This window comes from Bombus pyrosoma, linkage group LG8 (genome assembly GCF_014825855.1).
Source record: "Bombus pyrosoma isolate SC7728 linkage group LG8, ASM1482585v1, whole genome shotgun sequence".
Lineage (NCBI taxonomy): Eukaryota > Metazoa > Arthropoda > Insecta > Hymenoptera > Apidae > Bombus > Bombus pyrosoma.
This window is the reverse complement of record NC_057777.1, coordinates 10,220,346-10,240,365: the sequence shown is the minus strand read 5'-3', so window position 1 is coordinate 10,240,365 and position 20,020 is coordinate 10,220,346. Positions and strand designations below refer to the sequence as shown.

The 20,020-nt window shown below is 36.4% G+C and overlaps 1 pseudogene; it reads left to right on the top strand.

Moving 5' to 3' along the window:
* Window positions 1–12,316: 12,316 nt before the first annotated feature.
* LOC122570260 lies at window positions 12,317–13,914 on the top strand (annotated as a pseudogene).
* Window positions 13,915–20,020: the final 6,106 nt, after the last annotated feature.

The following is a 20,020-nucleotide window of genomic DNA, read 5'->3' as shown; positions in this document are numbered from 1 at the left end:
CTGTAGTACCTGTTGTACTTTGATTCCCTTATCCTTTTTCTCCTCTCTTCTGTTTCTCTCCTCCTTCTTTCTTCTACTATTTGGTCTCCAGTCCAACTTACTTGCTCCCCTCCTTCTTCCCTTTGTGTCTCTCCGTTTCTCACCTCTTCTAGTTCCCTCTTTCTCCTTCTTGCTCTTTTCCCTTCCTGTCCGTTTCCCCCAATTGTTATTTATTAAACTTACAATTGAAATTGAATAAGTTTTAGAAGAATATAATTTGACCGAGCAAAAGTGACGTTCGTGGAAGGAGATACAGTCAAGAAGTGGGAGGAGAATTTGTAAGATATCTTTGAACGTTAGCTAGCCAATCGTGATGCAAGACTTCTAGGCTCATAATAAATTGGAGCAGTGAAGACAATTTCTGCAGGACAACTTAACCAAAAGCACTATTTAAGCTACATTGAAACTTCAGTTAAGCCGTATATACATTGATCACACAAAGTTTCATACGAAGCGCTTCCTTTATCAAGTTCTATATTTCATTTTTAAAGTGTCAGATTTTTGCAGTTTTATTAAAGTATTATCAAATAATACGAAATTTAATGTATTTGGATGTAAGTAATTCGCATGTAAATAAATAAAAAGTTATGTCAATACCTTTTGTAGTTACTGTATATATAGTTTGTTTTTTGCTATTAGTGTAGGAATGGTAACCAGGTAGTTCCGGTATTGAACTATGCCCACACAATTGCAGATATTGACATAAGGTTTAAAATATTACATTCCTTATATCGAATGGATTTGAAAATTCTGGAAGTGTAAAACATTGAATACTTTATATTAGACTTATCACTTATATTAACACCTATATTAAATTTATCATATATACGTTAATAAACTAATTCCTATTCTTGTATTCTCGAGACCTTGGAGGTAGTCATCTTAGTAGTCGCAGTTTGGATCATTAAACCTCTAAATTTATTCTCGAGATTCTTGAAATCTTTAACTACTGACTTATCAGATCTTTAGACTCCTCCAATCTTCCTATCGATTTTGGGTTCCTAGATTTCATTTTTGGCTGTTGAAGTTGTAGGTCCTCAAATTTTTACAATGTCCGATCCTTCGAATCTTTTAATTTTTTTGAATTTTCAGATTCTTGAGCTTCTTCTGAAGCCCGGAATCATTGGATTTCTGGATTCTTCAATTCTTCCAACTTTAGATCCTTGAATGCAATAACTGTGAATTCGGTATTCAATTTCTATTGATTATTCGATCTTCCATCTATGTAATTGTTTCTAATTTTCATATATCAAATTTTTATTATTAATGATATGCATTGTGGATTTCTTAAATTTTACATTTTCAAATAAATCAATTAAACTTCATTTCCTGGATACATACAGCGTTTTATTTTATTTATCATATAATTGAATAATAAAAGTTACACTCAAACAAACAAAACAAATATCTACAGGAAAGGATAAGATAAAAGAAGTTTCATAGGATGTGAATAACGAGGTGGATTGATACAGGTGTTCTGTAGATTTATTGGACTCTAAACCCGATACTCGTTTTCCATTGAAGTATTCCCTTTTTTCAGTCTTTTAGTCTTTGTATCTATTCTCTCACCCTCCCTCCTTCTCCACAACCATTTGATTATTTTGTCACTGTACAAGTACAGTACCGTAAAAAAATGTTTAACGATCTAACATTAGATATAAATCAAATATATTTAATCAATATCGTCGAATATTCGTATGTTAAAATTAATTGTTAAATATCTCCTGCATATTATTGCATTCTTTCTTGATTTGCCTGATTTATACATTTTTGGAAATACTATCGTAAATAGATCTACGCTCTGAATGTTTTAAAACATTTATTAAATTTTTTAGACTAAATTAGAAAAGGGAAAAAGTAAAAAAATGTAAATTAGTTATTTGAGTTTATTAAAAAATTTGTCTTATACTTTATTACCACACTATTTTTCTCTCTTCCTTCCAGAAGAAACACATTATGAAAAGAGAAAAATATTAAATATTTCAAATTTTCCATCTTTGGATTTTATAATTAAATATTATATTTTTAGATGCGATTGTAGAATTGATAATAATAAAATTAGAATAATTTCAACTATTCTCAAATTTATTTTTAAAGAGGAAAACATTTTCATCTTGCATCTGAGATTTTTGCATATAACTGTAAGTCCGTGGGTGTGGAAATAATGAGTTCTTGCGAAAGTGAGTGCCTTATTTAAAAGTATTCATAGCTGCATTCTGGTTTAAATGAGCCTCAAGATATTACGAACATAGAAGGTGATGGTTATAATCATACTAAATTAAAGTTTTAAAGTAGCCAAATTCTAGAGATGTATATTTATTATGGTAAAAGGGCGCGGATTTAGAACCTTTTTAGAATGTAAACGCTCTTTTTTGTTTACATCATAATATTGTAATAATATTATATTAACATCATATATAATATACTATTACGTTGAAAAATATTTGCTTTTCTACAATTTTATGGTAGAGTACATAACTTTATTGATATTTATAAACATTTAATATTTCTATTGTTTAGGACTTATAGCAACTTGTGTACTTAATGAGTATCGAATTCTTAAAATGTACAAAGATGTGCTTCGATTTTTAAATTTCTAATATTTCATTCTGTCAAAGACGGAATTGTAAATGAAAGATTTCAGGGTAATTATTCCGTTCTTAACAAAATTTTAATTATATGTAGAGTAATTTGTTATTATTATTGTATTGTATATAAATTCTAAAATTTCCCGGATTACATTCTATCAACTGTTAAATGTATAAAACATCCACCATATTTTCCAATCTCCTAATATCAAAATGAAAATATCTAATTTTATATATGACCTACTAATAAACCTACTAACATTAAATTTAGATTAATATTAAATTTTACAGCAAATGGAGAATGCAAAAGCAATAAAATTCTACTATCAATGTAAAATATTGGGTATTCGTGCAACTGGATGCTATTGTACTCAGATGTTTATTTTTCATGCTGTAATTCCATTTATTCTAAAGATTCAACTACATTCAGGCATTGCAGCTGATAGAAAAAGAATATCAAGAAAAAGTTAAAATACAGTGCGTAAAATGAAATAAACGGCAGCCCGAGGAAGTAGATGAAAGGGGATGGAATTTGGCCGTGTGTAGATACAGTTCATAACTATATAGAATGCTCGCATTGTCCGTGATTGCAGTGGAGTGCAGAGTGTTCGCCTTGTCGACGTAATATGAAATACCAGGATGAAATATGGCCGACCGAAATTTACGATCCCGCCTTGCTTCAGAAATTCAAGAAACCTTTGTCGTTCTTTCGGTTCTATTCGAGACAACCGTGCAAAACGAGAAAATGTTTTCAGATCCCCTTACCTCTTGGTTCCCTCGCATTTTTGACATCTTGAGGAATGGTTTACGAGTATTTTTGGATTTATTATACGTTGAATCCTTTCAGGATAATATCGAAATATTGTATAGAGTGTAGAATTCTTGTGTTATAATATAATACATGAAGAATGATCTCAGCTTTGTGAAAAATGGGAACAGATTTTTCAATTTCTTAGTTCCTCGTGAATTGATACTCTAAAGGTGTAATTTAATGTAATCCTTTTCTTGTGATATTGTTTTCAGTTAAGAATATCGCTGAAATAAAAGATGTATTAACATCATTAATTAACAATGATATAGCTTGTGGAATTTGTGGATTAATTTTTATTAATCTTTCGTAGATAATTAAAATAAATGCGCCAAGTATGAACGATAGACGTAATCAGTAGACTGAAATTACATATTGTTATATAACGCAATGACTTTATTTTACACAACACATGTTTTGCATATTTAAATCTAAAACTCAACCTGTCAAATAGCTGTCTCTCATCGATTTCAATGCTCTTGAAATATTTTATTAAAGTCATCATCCTGAACAACTTTTTCCTATACATATGATGGATGTTCGATTTTAGTTTTCGAGTAATATATATACGAAAATATGTTTCGTATCATATGTTGTGTGAAACTGTCGATATTTTACCCCCTCACGAATTTTAATGGGACCCTTTTTAATATCTTCATAGTAGCGTATAAACAATGAAGAAAATAAGAAACGTTCCGCTCACTGAATCTCAAATGGAGAGGAGTAGGTAGGGTTAAGCTACATAAGTGTCAGACCACATAATCGAGCCGCGTGGACGGTGGTGATAATGGTGCCACTACATCATACATTACATACATTATAATTTGGATACGCAATAATCATAGTATCTAATGTACAATTTTGTATAAAATATGATATCAAACATACTTTCCTGTACAATTCGAAGACTAAGATCGAGTACCCGAGTAAATAATTATAAAACTCAATCCTTTTTTTAAGTTTCTCATAATATTAAAACAAAAATTAACAAGATCGTTTATATAATTTCATGATATAATAGAAAGCAAAACTGAAGATACAACAAACGAAAATTTCCTTCTTTTGAAGTCTGAGAAAAATTAAATTTTCTCCTAGAATTGTGTTCTTAGCTGTGTAAAAAAATAAATTCAATGTTAAGTTTGTTACGTTTTCAGTCTTCAGTCAGTACTTCTAGTAATCTGCTGGATAGGCTATCCATTAACTGATTTAAAGTTTCGTTTTGAAAATCCACCCACGTGGATTTCATCCTTTTTTTAAGTTTAACGATATTTTCTATAAGTGGCTTCTCTGACCGTAAACGTGTCTTGCTAGAATTCTCCACAAGTTCTCAATCGATTTCAGATCAGGATTCAATGCAATCCAAGGTAATAATTCTATTCCGAAATCGTGAAACCACTTTTTTGTAGCGGCAGCTGTATGAATAGGAGCATTGTCTTGTTGAAAAATTGTCTTTTTGTTTTCTATTCGAGTTATGAAAAACAATAATTCAGCATATAGTGCCTCCTAATATCCCAGAGCGTTCGATTTACTCTTTGGAAAAACAATTTCTCTTAACATATCCAAGCATGATCACTGTTTTCCTGGAAATATTAAGGAAATAATGCAGAAAATGTGTTTGAGTTTATAATTACCCATAGTACTGTATGTATTGAAAAAAGTTGTTCGAAATAATGACCATGGTGACATATTTCAGCGGTATCGGAATTGGCGAGGAAATAGCTATTCGACAGTTTCATTTTGTTACATATCTTGTGATTATGTGACATATTTATCTCAAATTTATTTAATTTCATCATAACCGTGTTACAAAACGTAAAACGTAATAATTTACGTTTCTGATTAGGATCAGTTTGTTGAGTTTATTGCAGCTACGTCAATTGTACTGTGAACAAGAAGCAAACGTACCAAAAAATTTCTTAAATATGTGTAAGATTGAATATTTAACTTGGATAGACCTATTTAGAAAAAAGTTTTTCACACAGGCAAACATAGGGCTGTGCATCTGAAGTGCTGCGCGTGTTTTGAAAATTTTTGAACTCTCTATCGAATCGTATGTTTTCTCTACATATATCCAGGCATATTTGGACCAAGTATTCATTTTTCAAGAACGCATCGCAAATGTTCGATTCGATATTAATGAGGACATTTACAATTGATCGACGCTAATGGAATCCATATCGATAGGCAATCAAGATGTTATTTGTTCCTAGCAACCATCTCAATCGGTAAGTCATCGGTAATTTTCTCAAGTAGTTTGCACATGGAGATTGCTAAAGTAATAGATCCAGTAATCCTCCGCTTTGTGCCTGTGTTTGTTCGATTTAAGCATGAGAACAATAATTTCTTTTCTCCATTCATCCGGAAACACTTGGTATGTCCATATGCAGTTATAGATTTTTGGGAAATATTTTAATTCAATTCGAAGGATCTTTTTCAGGAGTGAATTGAGTATGTTATCTGGCCATGGAGTTAAGTTAGAAAAATTTACCAAATGTCCAGCTGGACAAATTATAAAGTACAAATTAAATAATAATAATAAAAAGAATATCTGACCCTGGAAAGGTTTTGATATTTATAGAGAGATTACTAGGTCTCCTAAAGTTATACTTGCGTTAACAGACAGATTTTTCGGGTAATCATTAGTCTTTAGTAAGTTTGGACTATTGACAACATTTTTGAGAGAAAATTAACTGTTATTATTATTAGCTGCATATCTACAGAAAACTTCAGCTAGCGTGTTAACTATTGTTTTTTGATTGTACACAAAGTCGTTATTGTTTAAGATGAGGAATTGGATTACTTTTCTTTTATTGGATACTTTTAATGCTCTTTCATACTGTCTTTTTGTAGTTTGCTTGGTTAACGTGGAAAGTTTACGTTATTCAGAATTTTTAATATCCAGCATCTTTTGTTTTCTTTTATTGTTTTACGGAATTTTGCTCGTAATTTTTTTAAGTAAATTAGGTTCTCTACTGTGGGATGTTTTTTGGCTGTGTTGAGTGCTTGATGACCTTCTGTTTGGCACTCCTTTTTTCCACCACGGAGTGATATGTTTTCTATTGGTGTCCTTTTCTTTTTATAGATTTTGAGCTTCCTTGAAAAACTGTGGCAACGGTCAAATTGAAAATATCAAGTTTTCTTCTTTAATTTGTTGCATGGTCCATGGTATAATCTTTCGAAGATTGTCAATGATTGTTAGTTTGTAGTTGGTTCAGTCGATTGGCAGGCAATTTTTATATCTGGGGAGTGTGGTCTTCAAATGATACTTTTATGGAGAAGTGGTTACTGTCATAGAGATCATCAAAGGCTGACCATTCATGGGTTAAGCTAGATTACTATTATATGTCGGGTTCACATTATGATTAGGGTTAGGGGCATGAAACAAATCTTCATTTGGATTAGACATTATTGTTATGCAATAGAGGAGATATTTACTAGTGCAAATATGATTATTACAGAATTTGACAAGTAACCGCGGTAATTAGATACTCTTAGAAGCTAATGACGATGATCCTAGGTTCAATAACGAATCCGCGGTCAACGGGATAACAAAATGTGCTTCCAAAGTCCAAGTTGTACCCAACTGACCCAATACCCATCGAGCGTAAAGACGCTATGTAACTCGCTAATGAGATCTTACGAGAGTACAACTTTCCGTCGCGATGATGCTGCAGAGGAAAACTATGATAGGGCGTGTCTAAGGACACGAGATCATAGGATTCGTGGAGATATGCCTTCATTCGGAAAGTGAGGGAAATTGACGTTGCTGTTAATTGGTCAATTTCCATGTTGGTGGTTAGAGAAGGATGCTAGGCGCCCTTGAGGGAAAGTTGCTAGCGGGAAGCGTCGTTCGCGAGAAAAATAGATTTCCCCTAAGATTACCGTAAAATTACCGTAGTTGGGACAAAGACTATTTGTCTGTTTGAAGGACTTTAGTTAACTAAATCTTAAGTTTTATAACGAGTCCTCAGGATAGCTGAATATGTACTGTGGAGATGCATCGACATCTGGTAATCATCTTACTCAGAGAATAGGGTCTGCGTGTGGAGAGTCGCGGGACAGAAATCGTTGGAATGTTTACTGTCGAGTTCCGCTACAACTATTTCTTTTTAAAGAGAGCTATACTATTACTCCATACCTTTGTTAGACAAAACGTTCATCCCTTGACCGCGGCTACGTTCGGCGGTTGGTTGTTGCCTCGAACCCAAGCTCATTATCACAAATCTCGAACAAATACAATCGGATTGAATGACGAAAATTGCTTAATTACAACTATGGTAGAATCTAGATTACAGTGTTAAGGGGGCTTTTCCCAAAGTTTTAAAGGGAAGACTCCGGTGTCCTTTCATCTCGTCCTTCAGATTGGTAAGTCTATTGCACTGAAATCCAGTACTTACGGTGAAGTGGGTTGGGCTTTCTACTCTGGGAAGGAATGAGATATGGGTCTTCAAGTAGCTTTTCTATAGTTTTTCCGCGACTGCCTCTTGGCTGAGCCTCAAAGATGATAATGGCTGTTGAAGTCGTCCATGAGCAATAGAGCAAGCGGTATTTGATTGATGAGATTTTCTAAGTCTTTCAGGTTTGGCATTTGGCTGTTAGGAACGTAAACATCGCATACATAAAATGTTCTCGCTAGTGACACATTTACTGTTAATACTTGAACTGTATTTGAACTACGTAAATACCGTAGAGTCTCAGTTATCAGAGATCCATTATTCGAACATTCAATTGTCCGAACATATTACCTACTAGAATACTTTATATAAATATACACATTCCATTTTTTTCTGTCAGACGAAAGCTTCATCAGGATTAAGTATGAGATTGATATACGCACAACAGTCGCGTTACGCGTTAACATCGTAATGTCGGCAAGACAAAAGCGTGTAATACTAATAATCGAAAAAGAATGCGAAATAATTAAGAAGCTTGAAAGTGGCGAACGCGTAACAATTACAGAAATATATTGGAAAATCAACTATGATTGATTTGTAATAAAGTGGCTTCTATTCGATAAAAATTATAACAATCAATCCGATGATGCTACAGTACAAAACATATTAAATTATAATAACCAAGAAATGGATGAAACAAACAGTGGTAGCATTGATAAGGACGTACTAAACAGGGCTTAGATGGTTTGAATGCTGATTTGTATGCTGATTTGATAGTACTGAGAAAATTATGTGATTTAGTTGTCAGGAAAATTTGAGATCCATAAGTTTAATCCTTCTCCAATTTCACAAAAGGAAGTAAAATTAAGCTAAACACACAAATGCTTTTTGATTTTGTATTTAATTAATAAACTTACATACAAAGTAATATTTATTTTGTCTTAAGTATTTTACATAAAACTTGATACTATATACTTGTTATTTTAGTTTCCGGAAATTCTCTTATCCAAACACTTTTGACCTCCAATTAGTTCATATAATACAAGTTCTACTCTTTATGACTGTATGTGAATGTAGTATATGTATAAGTTTGTGAAATTTTATTAACATTGTTATGAGACATAACTGTCGTGATTACATTAATACAAAGTTCCGAATAAATATGGAAATTTATATAAAGAGAACATAATATTGATTATAAGTATACACTTGTAGCTTGGAAAAGAGCGACAAGTGCGAGTTTCAAAAAACAAAAGCTTTGAAGCATTCATGCCAGAAAGCTCGAATAACCCGCACAATAAAAATTCGGGAAACATTTTTTTTTTGTTGAATAATTTTTACATATAACAGAAGAATATCGCTTTTTTCCAACGTCAAATAATTCTGCTAAAAGGTCAGTAGCACAAAGTTTCATTGCAATTCGCACTTTTCTCGATGAGTTTTCCAATGACAACTGCTTGAAAAACGATCTTCAACCGTGAATGAATGAATGAAACGTTAAAATTTGATCCTTGTAAAAATTTTGAAACGACTTTTGCTTTACCTATTTCGACGTGAAACAATATGTATTTTCGTGATTGTTCCTGTCGATTTCAAAAAAATTATGATTTCGGAATCACGAAGATTTTGAAGTGGAAATATAGGAAAAGTTTTTTTTTAGGTTATTGGTATGTTTCGGCATTGAAGAAAAACAAAGAAAAAGAATCTGAAGTATTAACAGAATTCTTTTGCAGTAAAGTAATAATGGAATTTCCTAAGTTAAACATAATGGATTATTTGATATAAATGTTTAAATTAGTTTAATATTTACAAACATAAAAATAAATAAAGATATAAAAATATGGAAAGATAAATTTAAGTGCTAAAAAGTGGACAAAAGAACGAGGTTGTGATTCGTGAAATATTGTAAATATGACTTTCCAAACGAATATTTGTACGTAATTTATAAACAAAATGTTATTTGTACTTGATGCGAATAAATGTATTCAGGGTCCGACCAAATAACACGTGAAAGTGCGCACGACGTGATCCCCTATGGAAAAGCAAGAAAAAAGTGTAGAATAATGTTTTTTCATTCTCGGCTTAGATTTCGAGAAAATCGAGTCTAATATTCCGTACTGGGCAGGATTAAATAATCGATAGGAGGCCATTCTACGTGTGAAGATAAGTCATAAATGTAGAATACAATTTTTTTCATTGTATTTCATATAATACTAAGTAGATTTTTAATTCGATATATTCAAATTCTATTTTTTTAAAAATGGCACCTTAAACGGAAAAATTTTATTCTACATTTTCGTCTTATCTCTTTCCTTTATCTTTCCTCTTCTTGCGTAAAATGTCTTCTTGTCGATTATTTAATCCTGTCCAGTCCCGAATTAACACTAGAACTATCACACCAGTAAAAATGACTAGTTTTACAATTTTATTTTAACATCTAGCGATCTAGCGATCGCTCTGGAATTTTCTTGTTAATTAACACCATCATATTAAATGATACGCAGTAAAAATTGTAAAAACGTGTGGAAAGTTGTACAAAACGAGGAAACTGCTTAATTGGAATTCGGTAAACAGATTCTAGGATCCTCTTACACTTTGACTAGTATTAGTCATCTTGATTGGTATTGGTATAAGTACCACGATACAAAATTAGTTTGATTTTGAATACATAAAAAGAAATAAAATAAAATAACATTCATTATATTATTCCTTTAGTTATCGTTGCAAAAATCATTACATCATTGCGGAAAAAGAATGTAACATGAAGAAGGAATGTTAACCACGTTCAAGTATACTTGATAGATTTTCAAACTCGGTTTTTTCAAAAACTATGCCGAAAATAAAAAATATGTTATTATATATTTTTTTCTTATCCTTCCACAAGGAATCGTATTATGCCCACTTTTACATGTTATTGGGCTGGAGCCTGCATGTACTCATAGTCGTTCGCTATAATATTCGGACAGAGCAATTCTATTTTTCTATTTATTGCTTTATACAAGAGAGGACGATTTAAATATCGTTAAAAATAATTGTGTAAAAAGAATAGAATATTAAACAATCGTGGACTGTTACGTCCGGTGACACTCTATACAAATCAGGCCCCACACCGCGGGTAAGATGGCTGTCAGATGTCTACATACCCTTATTGTGTACCCTCAATAATCTTAAGGATCCACCATAAATCTTAGCATTTTCATAGTTAAGGTCCTTCAGACCAAACAAGTATCTTTTTACTTCAAGTGTTCCTTAAATTTATTATCCACTCCGGGAAGGTACGGGAAATTTGGTTTTTGTCACCTACGGTGTCTCCCGCTAACAACTTTCTCTCGGGGGCGGCTAGAACCCTTCCTTGCTTATCAACCTTTTTCTTATCCAACCAGAAGCAATGACTATTGCCCTCACTTTCCTAGCCAAAATTGCCATCAACAAATTCAATGGTCCCGTGCGCTAGACACACCCATCAATAGCTTTCCTTCGCCACAGCATCGTTACCGAACTTTACTGATTCTTCAGCTTTAGATCAGTCGACATCTCTTGACTGGGTTTCCACCCTTGGTTCAGTCATCTAGTAACTTATATCTACACGGACCGAGCGTAACTGTCTATCTCTATAAGGTTGTTGGAATAAAGTGTAAGTTGTAACCTGTTACTTCAGTGTTATAATCAGCTCAACCACCTCTATTATTCTAAACGAATTATGGCATCGATCATCTAATCGTAACGGGAATTTACGGCTCCAGTTAGCGCGTTTCCTCGCGATCGCGTCCCTCCACGAACGGTCGAACATTTTGGTCCTTCGAGCGGGATTACGTGTCAAGTGAAAGTGTACACATCAGTGACACTCATTACCATACAGTGCCACGTGAATCCATCATAATCAACAGCGGAAGCTTTACAACTACAACAAAGTCAGTGACGTCAGGGGCCCTCACCTTCGAAGAGGTATAACCCGTTGGTCGGGGAACGCAACCGCGCAGCCTCCCGCCGCAGCTGGACAATCATCAGCGTAACGAGTTCTAACAACTTCAGCCTCACAACAAAACGAGTGACCTTCGGGAAAGAACACCTTCCTCGCGAAGCACACGCCAACAATATTCCGCTACCCAGTGACGAGCGACAACTTGCAGCCGGAATAACTCCGCATCGGGAATCACCGATCGCACATCACAAGTATCACCTTCATTAACGAAGTACCTTCATCGCCAAGCATCCCGATCGCGTCAAAAATCAACTCCCTGCAACGAAAACGCAATAAACGTCTCAACAACATCCTAAACGTCATAAAGGAAGGCATCGACGATTACCAACAGTCCAACAATCATGACGTTGGTCTTTTGAAATCATACTAAACACAACTCGAGGAAGGATGGAAACGGTTCCTATTCGTCCAAGAAGATTTAAATGACCTTGACAAAGAGGAGTACACTCAGGAATGCAGAGCGTTTGTAAATTACATTTCTCTGGACGATCGGCTAAGGAATCTCATGGAGAGCAAGCGACCATCAATCCCGTCGACGCCCAAATGGAGCAGCAACACGTTTAGCAGTTTCTAGGGAAGTAACGATAATTAAAATAACAACAGTAACAATATTCATACTCCGCTGACGGAGAATATCGTATTGAATTTAGCGCCGATTCCGTCGCATGACACGCGCGAGCTCATTGCATGACACCCGCAACTCGTCGCTTACACGCGACTGGACGACAACCACGTTCGCATCGTCATTATTTCAACAATCTGATTTAACGTCACCAAACGCCATGAATCGGACAACCTCTCACGACCCTCTGGACCTGAAGAAAGAGAAAACCTCACCTGGTGACAAGCCGTCTCAGACATTGATCTCCCCTAATCTGTTACAGAACGTTCGTTACTCTTTAACCATAGTTCACAACGTAGAGAGTAACGGGCTGAGTCCCGTCCAGGACAACAAAGTCAATCTCGAGTCGAAACCTACGGCAGAGGCTTTAAAATGCACCATGTTCGAACTATCCAGGAGTAGTTTCTCTTCGCTCCACACTCCCACGATGAATGTCCATCAAAACGTGTCGCCTTTCAATAACCTGTCCTATACCATGCCGCCTGTATCACCTGAGATCAGGAATATCGTATCGGGGAGTCATTGTCCGGGACATAACGGGAAGAGGTCACTTCCGTCACCTCCGACATGGGCCACGAATTGCGATTGGCACGAATCAGAATAACTTCTGCGTTATTGCCACCGTGACTAATCACTGAAATGGTATGAGTAATTTACAGAACATCCCTTCGGACCTCAACGCTTCTCTACTGAGTCCACAGAGCGTCACATCGAACAAATCTCATCTCCAACGAAGCCGGCACACTTTCCAATGTCAAACCAAGTCCCAATCACGGACACCACGACGCCCAACGTCCCTTCACTAACTATGACATTCAGCACAAGCAAGCCGAAAGAAAGATGAGAAACTCAAACGAACTCTCATCAAAGGATCTAATATTTCAGAGTAACACTATTTCAGCCTTTCAGGAACTATCAGACTATGAAGAAATTTGGAACCCTCCCGAGCAATCAAACCGTTCCACCTGGCTTCCCACCGATGAACTTGCCAGGAAGGACGAACCAGCGTATTCCTTGCACAGTCCCAGCATGGTGACACCTCCTAGAAATAAACTAAGCCCAATGCTGACCAATTCAGAGCGCAACTGCCCCTTGAAACCAGAGTCTAGTCAGAACAGTCCGTTTTACGCGGAACGAGCGGATGCTATCGGACATAATGCGGCGATAATATTAAGAAGACAACTTCGGAACAATCCAGCACTGAATAAACATCGACACAGGGAATCAGGATGGCTAGAAACGCTAGCAGCTGTAAATTCTAATCCACTGCATCTGATCGAATGGAAGGAAACTGAATAAAAACAGAAGTTAAGATGCCTCTGCTGTCGTTTTCCGCGGATGATTGGGCCAAGAGACACTGCTCTAACGAGACGAAGAAGAGCCCACAGGCCAAGCCAGTACAACTACCAAGGATCATCACCAAGAAAACGCGATTCGGATGGATCAGCGGGGGGGAGCCCTGTCTCTCAACTAACTGTTAACATCCTTCACGCCTCCACGACGGATCTACATATGGACCTCACTTGTGTTAGTGAAATCGACGACACTTCCTGGGTCGAGCTGTTTGTGTGTTCGTCAATGGCTAGAGGATGGACTTGGAGACGAGTTTGTTCGTGGTGTCTCCGATCTGTGGTTTGTTGTAGATTTCTGATGACGAGTAGGTGATGAGTAGGATTGGGAAGAGGGTGTTGCGGATCGACTGCTTGACGGAGAGGAGTTTCGGCTGGATGTGACGGAACGAGACTTTGAGTGGTGTTTGGTCTTATGCAGCATCGCGTGATGCCGTTCTCCGCACGTATGACATGATCCGGCGTGACAATCTCGCATTGAGTGCCCTCTCCTCAAGCATTTGATGCATAGGCATGTCCTTTTGACGTCTTTAAGGCGCTCGCCAAAGGGTTTAGCTTTGAAACTGTAACAACTCCAAATGGCGTATGGTCCTCAGCAGATGGGACATGTTGACGGAGCTTGTATCGTGGTTAATGCGTGCCCTTCTGGCGCGCATTGACGGACCGGATTGGGTTGATCCGGTGATCCTCTTGTTGATGTGACCGTGAAGGTCGATATGGAGCTGAGTGCCAATTTCTCGAGGAAGTCCAGTAACTGAGTGTACTGAGGCACTTTTTATGACGTTTATATTGGTATAGGACTCTCCTAAATTATTTAATGAGTGGAGAGTTTGTTTGACCGTGTTAAGTGCCTCAAGGTCTTTGGAGATTCTTTAGTTATTTTTGGATAATTAATGATTGCCAGGCTGTGGCATAAAGCAGTGTGTCGTGAACCTCTCCTTGAGACGCTCTCCTATAGCGTCAATGTAATTTGCGTTGTTGAGGGTTAATGCATTCATATAATGCATTCATCATAAGTCCGGCGCTTCTCCCGTTAGGACGGACCGCACGTATCGGAATTTTTGCACGGGCGTGAGGTGGTGGTTGTTGTCTATTGTTGAAGAGAAAGTGTCATGGATCGCGCTCTATTTCTCTAATTTCCCGTCGAATGTGGGGAGCCGCATTTCTAGTAATTGAACTTTCGTTGCGGGAAATTCGCTGCCTGTGGGTCTTAATCAACTGACCAGGGAAAGGTAAATTCTTAACGCTCTGCATTCCTGAGTGTACTCCTCTTCGTCGAGGTCATATAAATCTTCTTAGACGAGTAGGAACCATTTCCATCCTTCCTCGAGTTGGGTTTAATATGATTTCAAAAGACCAACGTCATGATTGTTGGACTGTTGGTAATCGTCGATGCCTTCCTTTATAACGTTTGGGATGCTGTTGAGATGTTTATTGCGGTTTCGTCTTAAGGAGTTGATTTTTGACGCGATCGGAATGCTTCGCAATGAAGGTACTTCGTTAATGAAGATGATACTTGTGATGTGCGATCGGTGATTCCCGATGCGGAGTTATTCCGGCTGCAAGTTGTCGCTCGTCACTGGGCAGCGGAATATTGTTGGCGTGTGCTTCGCGAGGAAGGTGTTCTTTCCCGAAGGTCACTCGTTTTGTTGTGAGGCTGAAGTTGTTGGAACTCGTTACGCTGATGATTGTCCAGCTGCGGCGGGAGGCTGCGCGGTTGCGTTCCCCGACCAACGGGTTATACCTCTTCGAAGGTGAGGGCCCCTGACGTCACTGACTTTACCGTAGTTGTAAAGCTTCCGCTGCTGATTGTGAGGGATTTGTGCCACATACGTGGCATTGTATGATAACGGGTGTCACTGGTGTGTACATGGACGAAATAATAATAATTAATATTCAAATATGAAATAAAAATATAAATAATCCTCAAATCAATCGCGGTTTATAGAAAATATATTTATTTCATTCAAGTCTATAACCACTCCGTAACTATCTTTCGATTATTTAGTTCGTACCAAACCCTAATTATTATGGAAACTAGCAGTATATTCACCTGAGGTGGATAAGGTCGTGATAGGTATTTAAGAAACACTCAGATATATACAACAATAATATTTATTCACAGTATATTCTGGATGTACACTGATGCGCAGAACTCGCGGTTAACAGTTCGACTACTGGTCGGTGTGTTTTGATGCGACGGGAGTTCGGCGATGATTGCGCGAGATGCCGAAGACTTGGATTGTTGATTGACTCGGACCGTGCGATGGTAACGACCGTTGTGTGATGACTCTAGGTAACGACCAAAGGGTAACGACTCTATGTAAATGACTCTATGCAAAGACTCTATGTAACAGACTGCATGTAAAAGACTGACTTTCCGTCACGATGATGCTGCCGAGGAAAACTGTGATGGGGTGTGTCCAAGGATGCGAGATCGTCAGATTCGCTGAGGAAAGCTTTGGTTCGGAAAGTGAGGGAAATGGACGTCGTTGTTTATTGGCTAATTTTTGTGTTGATCGTTGGAAAAAGATGCTAACTGCCCATGAGAGGAAGTTGCTAGCGGGATCGTCGTACGTGAGAGAAAGTAAATTTCTCGTGTGTTCCCGTAGTAGGTGGTAGACTTAGAGACTGATAAAACAAAGATTTTAACAAATACCTTTGGAGGAGCTTAGCTGAAATAAATCCTAAGATTTATAGCGTGACCTTAGGCTAGCTGAAAATATTCGGTAAGAATGTATGGGCATCTGGCAATCATCTTGTCCACAGGAATAGGGTCTTTGTGTAGCGAGCCACGGGACAGAAACCGTCGGAAAGTTTACTGTCGAGTGCCGCCACACGCCATTAAACCGTCCACTAATTCTCTCAAAGACCACTGCAACGAAAACAAATCAATATCACTCTCCTGTACAATACACAACTATGCCACAATATTTTCCGTTTCTATGCTCTAATACGAAAATCCTTTCTTCGTCCTCTTTAATTTATTCACATAAACCTGACAAGAGATCGTGTTCGTCTAACTTGATAGAGTAAGAAATAAAAAGAAATGCTCGTTAAAGTGACCGAGAAGAAAGATAAAGTGGATGAAAGTGCGGGAGGATTGGAGAAGGGAAAGAAGCAAGAAAGACAAAGAAAAGGGGATCCCTTTTCATTTTCACGTTGTATTTTAACGTTCGAGTTAAAAAGCTGAAGTGGCAAAGGAAAAATGCAACCGGAGGACGAACAAATGTCACGAGGACGAGGAACGAAGGAAAGACGTCCCATTGTGTAGCTGGTACGCAGGACACTCTTTATACGACTTGAAAACTCTTTGTTCGGCCGTCGTCCATGGAACAATGACGGAGAACAGAACCGTGAAAACGATGATACGCTTTGTCCGTATTCCATCCGTGAAACAATAATGGGAGACAACTGTGAAAACGGCTGTACCACGCACAGTACGTCAATTACACCATGCTACGTATCCACATGAACTTGTCGTCTCGATGTTTCCCCAATGATCACTGATTTTCGAGAGAGCGTTAACTGTTCAAGTGCTTTCTCTTTTCTTTTTTTTTTCTTTATGAAAATTCATCTTTAGTTATACGGTATAGTCTTCCACTTTGTTTCGCCTTCTTTCGTTTACGCTTGGAACTTTATTGATGTATTTGGCGAATATAATCGATGGTGACGTGTTGCAGATAAAAGATACTGTAGACTGTTTTACGAAATTTGATTTTTTAGTCTTTTCAGAATCAAAAATTTTGTACATTGCGTGAAAATATTCCTCATGTCGGTTAGTACTAATAAAATAAATTATACCTGATACTCTCGTAGACAAGATAAAATGTACTAAAATTAGGACCAGTATGGTTGAAAATATAGATATTCATGGATTACTTAGTTAATAACTTATTAAAACTCAGTGTTGCGTGTATGCAACATTAAATGTGAAACGCTTCAGGAGATTCCCATCTGGAGAGGTAAAAGAAGATAATTTGATTGTATTTTTTTAAAGTTCTACTTTGTAAATGTGTTCTAATTTATATATTCGAATTCGATGAAATTGCAAAAATTATATCGATTGTTATGTATGCACAAATTTATCATCATCAAAATCGAATTTCATTTAGAACATTTATATGGATTAGATAATTAAAACTCAAAGAATAATCTCGTCCGGGAAGTTGCAGCAATAAAAAGTGTTTACGCAAAGCAATTAGTTCTTTTCTTAGTGTCGTATATTTGATTTCCCAATGAGAGTGTGTCTGTAATAGGAAACTAGCCGTTGGCAAATCTATATTACAAATGGCACAAAAAAAAGAATAGCTGTCTGCAGTTAAAAATCATTAAAGCTACCGAAAAATTGTCTATCATTAAATCGCAAGTGAACAACAGTTTAACAGATCTAATGGAAACTGATATCCCGACAGCTATAAACAACAATAACTATTCATCAAAGAAAGGGAAAATCATTCCACCTGATAATTTGGTTAAAACAATCACGGAACATAACAAGTGGTTGAATAATATACCGGTTAGTAATCCGTTTAGCGTATTGACAGAACTGGATAACGAACCTACAGGAAGCAACATAAAGGCTATCGAATGTTATCGAAAACAGCAACCAAAACCTCCATCAGGTTCCATACATCGAAGCTCAAGTCATTGAACCCCTCACGGAACTGATGAAAAAAATAGCCAACTCTCAAACAATTAAAGATGATCATGTCAAAGTACAAGTTAATATTGCCGAAATTTATAGGAAACTTACTCTGCCATTAAAAGATAAGAATGCAAACTTCCATAGATACCATCTGAAGAAGAATAGAAGCTAGAAGGAAGTACTTAGGGGAATGCATCCTAGAAACAACACCAGTTCAATAATTAACAACTGAAAGAACTAAATCAGCAGGTAAATTAATAATATAATTAAACGTCACAAAGCAATCTCTGCAGCTGCTTCATTGAGCTTGAACCTAGGGAAAATAACAAAGAAATTTACAAAATTGATAGACTACTTAACACGGTAGTATCATTTGAACCTCTTAGAAATAAAACAGATATACCGCAATGTTTTCGAGTCACTGGTCTTCCAACCGTCCTATTACAAGAAAGATAGCTGACGTTAAATGTTACAATTGTCAGGGTAACCACTCTGCTAATTATAAGGGCTGTTCAGTGAGAAAACAGCTACAGTAGACACTCTTTTCTAGATTAAAACATAAATCAGTTACAGAAAATTCGAATAATTTAATCGTAAGGTAACCCCAGATGACAACAACGATACTGCCAAAAGGAGATACGACAATATAACAATCAATAACAAAACTTACGTTCAAGCAACTCGATTTCAAGTAAAGGAACTACCAGCTGTTACTACCGAAATCCATATCCAACACCTGACTTAAAAGAACTACTAGTAGCGTCTCAATGATTAGCTGAAACTCAATTACGAGCTCAACAATCACAACAAATCAACAAAATGCTAGAACTCCTTCCGTGTACGCTAAAAAGCAATAATAAGTACAATTAAATGGATATTTTAAAAATAGCAATTTGGAATGCTAACAGGTTACTACAAAGATTGCAAAAGCTGAAAGTCTTTATAAATACAAATAAAGACGACGTACTACTCGTCTGAGAAACTCATTTCACGGTAAAAATCTTTATCAAAATTCCATTTTATAATGTATATGATACTAAACATCCATCTGATAGGGGACGTGGTGTTCAGCGATAATTATTAAACAAAACATTAAAAAAATCATTAGAAAATAAAATTATTGCTGGTGGGGATTATAGTGCCAAACATAAATTATGGGAATCAAAAACTAACACACCGCGAGGTAAAATTTTAGAACAAGCTATACGATAACTTTCTTTGGATATAATATTAACTGGTGAGCCAACATACTGGCTATCGGCGTAATAAAAAACTCCGGATTTACTAGACTTTGCTATTATTAAAGGTTTACACAAACATCATTTTGTAGCACAGTACTGCCTAGATCTTATTTCAGATCACTCTGCGGTTCTTATTGACTTTTCATCCAAAGCAATGTACACGAACGTAACAAATCATCTGTACAACAATAGTACTAATTGGGTTCAATTTAAAAAATACCTAGAAGCTAGAAGCTAAAATAAATAGTAATATGCGATTAAATATACCTGAACAAATTGAATCGGCAGTAATGAACTTCGCTGATATAATACAAGATGCAAGTTGGATAGCCAAACAAGTGAACCAAAC